Below are 4,509 nucleotides of genomic sequence, written 5' to 3'. Positions count from 1 at the left end.
AGTCAGCCCAGCTCTGGCCAGAGCCCGCCTGCAATATCCTATTCCATCCCGGCAAAAATAGAATAGCCAGGAGAATGCGAGGACTGAGACAACTGTTCCTGTTTTGAAAAGTGTCGGAAGGATGTGGCTACAGGTGGGGGTGAATATCTGCCCCTCAGAGCGAAGCCCAGCCAGGAAGCTGCTAGGCCAGGCATGGTGGGGAGCTGAGATTTGGGCTGGACTCCTGACTGCATCTGTGGCCCTGGTAACAATGGAAAACTTCTTGTCTGGAAATTCTGCACGTGTTTATGAGTCAATTAGTTTTCATTCCAAACAAAGAGATCAGAGAGCTCTGATGAGTGGCCAGGAACTGCTAGAGAGAAACCAATAGCCAGTTAAGTCAAGTTTCAGCCTTCCCTGGTCTAGAGAAAATACCATTCGGAAGCCAGTAGCCACGCAGTGTGGCTCTTGCACATTTAAGCAGCGAGGAAATAAAAGGGGACCTCCCCTCTGGGGCATCTTTCCCCTAACCTGCACTGCCGCAAGGGCTCTGCAGAAGGCTGTATTTAATATTTTCCCTCCTACTTACCGCCCCACCCCCTCACACTCATACGCACATTCCACATGGTGGCACTTGTTGAGGCCAGTACCTCTAGTCTATAACATACTGGGCATGCATGCAGGGTGTGTGCCATGGGAATTACAAAAATGACAACACAACACAGGAGTTTGCAAAATGAGCAAATCACTAGGAATTTTTAAAATACATTTAAAAGTAATGAGGACCTAGAAGTCCCCATATGTGAAGTGGGAAGTTTTAAAGTTTCAGCCTTTTCTGAGCTTTCTGTGTACCCAAAAGAGAAGCTTATTTTGGAAGTGGAATAAGTATGATTTTTTTCCCTCATCAACTCAAAAGTGGTTGAACTGATTTAGCTCGAACTATAAAAAGACAAAAACCAAATGCGCCCTGGGACAAGATTTCTGTATGGAATAGAATGGAAGCAACTAGAGGGGTGAGACCATGAAAATATAGTGCCTTAAAATTATATTCCTCCAGCTGACTTTTCAGATGTCCGTTAGAGAGTCCTGGGCTGGGTTTGGGGCATCGGGTTCTGAGTCAGATAGGCAACTAATTCAAAACTAAACCCTCTTTTTAAATAAGAGGTTACTAAAAATTTCCAGGAATCTGAAATTATTGTTTTAAACATGTCCATCTTATTTTATATAAATCTACCAACACAGCCTAGATTTTCATATCTGTTTAATGAATTTAACCCTTTATTGGCCAATTAAGGGGGGGAAGTGGTCTAGAGTTGTTAGGAACACAATCTTTGGAGACAGGCAGACCTAAGTTCACACCCCAGCTGTTCCCCTTATTAGCTGCTTGAACTTGCTACTGAGCCTCATCTGGTTCTTCTGTAAAACAGATAAATCTACCACTGAAGGTTGTGATAAGGACTAAATAAGATGATGAACATGAAAATGAACACCCCAAAGTAGTGGTTATAGTAGTAGTAGTAGTAGCATTTATGAAATTGGGAGTGGCCAAAGGGTTTATCTTCATGTTCTTTTCCACAAATCATCCGGATCAGTATTTTCCAAAAAAGTGAAATTTTATTGTGTCCAACAGTAAGAAATACATTTTAAGTGGTGATTGACTATGCATATACATAGAAGAAACAAAAGTTTCACAGACCATACTCTTACTATGTGCAGTGCACTCTATTTTATTGTACTCTCTGTTCTATTCATTTATTTTCCTTTTAATGCTGATGATGGCCCACTAAATAAATTGCATTACTGTCTAATGTGTCATAGCCCACAATTGGTAAAATACTTGCCTATATGAATCTGGGGAAGGCAATTAGCAGCCTCAGGAGCCCAGAGAACTATCGTCTGAATTAACACCTCTAGCCATGGTTTGAAACCAAACTAAATCTTCCCTGAATTTTTTCCCCCATTAAAACTACCTCTTAGGATAATGAATGACAGCTGCAAAGCAACTAGGCACCAGTCCTCCTCATACTTTCAGCCCTAGCCTGGCTCCTGGGTGATGACGTTGTTTTCTAGACCCTTCTAGCAAGTCTGGCCAAGATCCGGGTTTGGCCTGTGGAACCTGGTTCTGTGTGTGTGTGTGTGCAGGAATTGGGGAAAAGAGGAAAAGGTCTGCCAGCTTCTCAATTTTTCTTTCTTATGTCATCTGCCTATCAAGTTTCTGCCAGGTTGGAGGGGAATGCCCACTTCCCTGGGTAGTAACACTTTCCTTTCCAAAGGATCCTCCTCCTCTGGAGATGTCTGAGACAGTGAGAAAGGGCCAAAGCACCAACAGTCACAAGCTCTTTGTTCCACCTCCCTGGTTTGGTCCCGTCGCCTTGACAGAGACTTGGTCTAGTAAGATGATCTGACTACAGCTGGTCTCCTACACTTAGAACAAGTTGGAAGCGAGAGAACTTGGGGAAGGAATTCAGTTTCACTAAAAATAGCTGCAATATAGACCCTGTGACTTACCACTCCTCAGAACAGTCTGATATGAACCGCACAGGGTCCACTGGCCCCTGCAATCACTCTGGACTATTTGCTTTTCCAGCCTGGAGCCTGTGAAGCCAGGAGGGGCTTAGTGAGTTGGGGGTCTGCTCAAATGCAGACTCTTGCAAACCTCAGAAACGCACAGTGACGATATGACCAAGAAGCTTCCTACCCACGGGAGTGAGTGACCATTGGCACTAATAACAACAGGGCCCTTTAAGATTTGTGTCCATGGTGGAATCTTGCTTGTTTCTCACCACCAGGCCCATTGCGTCTCCACTTCTAAGGTAGGTGAAACCAAACGCACTGGGGAAAAATGCTATGTGAATTGGGATCCTCTTGGGTAACCCAGGCACAGGTTTTCTCGGCCTGGGGCAGAGAAACAAATGTCAGGGCAGGACATAGCCTGCAAATAAAAATACAAGTCCATGCTCCCAACACACTGATCAAGCCACAGTAATGTTTGGGAATTAATTCCTTTCCTTGCACCCTCTCACCAAAAAGCCAAGAAATTAGCAGGAAAGCACCTCAAATGTTAAATTTAACCCTTTCTTAACTTCTCTACCTAGAGCTGTTTTATTCTAGGGGCCTTATCTTTCATGTCTCATTACTGTGAATTTTAATTTGGCTCAGGGCATTGGTTATCCGTGTTTGCCTTGTCTGCTACAAAGCAGTGGAGAGTAATATAAAGCTGCATAGGGTGGAGATTCTTATAGTTCAGGAAGTCTCTGTGAAAGAGGGATTCCAACCCAGGTGCACAAAAGACTTGCTTGGATTCCATTTCCTTACTAAAATACTGCTGTCAGGACTCATTGCTGATCTCCAGCCTGTTTATGGCAATGGGCTTTGAGGAAGGAGTTGTAATTGAGGGGGAGCTTGAAAGTTTTGGGGGTGAGGTTAGGAACCCTCTGAGAGGAAAAGAAGCAGGCCTGGCTGTTGGAAGGTTAAACATTAGCAATTTCTTGCTCAAAGTTGGCTTTCGAGCATTGTGCTAAGCAAACTATTATGTCAGTATTCCAGCTAGCCAAACCAAGGTGTTTTCGTGAAAATGACAGATATGCTCTCTTTAAAAGACAATGACAATCTTAAAATATCACATGGCTTAAGAAAACAGACCTTCAGATTCAGAATCATCTGTGTCTATGCATATTTTAGAAAAATGAATTAGACCGATAACTTGAACATTATATCCCCTCCACACTTTTTTTCCTTTCACCCATCTTCAAGGTAGATGAGTGTCCAGATAACATAAACTTAAAATCTTAAAGCTAGAAGAAATACCTTGGAAGTCATGTGGTCTAATCATTAATGGAGCATGAGTTGAGATGAGTAACCATCTGGTCTCTACCTAGATTGGTGCCTCAACTAACCCTGCAACCTCAAAATGGCTACATAGTATAATAGATATATCCATTTTGAAGTCATGGCTCTATCAGCCTCACATCCTATTACCGCTTTCTTCTTCTAAATATCACTTTAGAGTTCACTCATTTTGCTGAAAAGCTAGATGAAACCTAAACATTTTGAATTATTTTTCCCATGTTGGATTTGTGTAACCATATGGCATCACTAATACCAGGCATCCAAACGTGTTGTCACATTTTATTGAAGTTGTTAGGGGTTTTGCATTTAAACCAGGTGTGCGTTTTATGGAAACACTCTGGAGAAAATGATTTCTTTTTCTTTTTTTGTTGCTGAACAAGGAAATTTGCTGAAGGTTGCCTCTAAATAGTCCACTTGCCTAGTACTTTGAACAGTAACTCTACTATAATAGTAAAATCTCTGCATACAAACAACTTTTTAGGAATGCATTTACCAGTAAAGGAGTGGTTCCCAATCTCCATTTCATGAACCAATGCCAGGGTGGCTTCCCAGGAATCACCTGAAAGGTAACTTAAAAATATAGTTTCTGGTCCACATCCCTGGAAATTCTGATTCAGAAGGTCCAGGGGTAGAGGCACAGAGCTTAGACTTTCAGCAAGCAATCTTGGTAAATCTGATGCA

The sequence above is a fragment of the Lemur catta genome, chromosome X (assembly GCF_020740605.2).
Source record: "Lemur catta isolate mLemCat1 chromosome X, mLemCat1.pri, whole genome shotgun sequence".
Classification (NCBI taxonomy): domain Eukaryota; kingdom Metazoa; phylum Chordata; class Mammalia; order Primates; family Lemuridae; genus Lemur; species Lemur catta.
Note: the sequence above shows the minus strand (reverse complement) of the source record.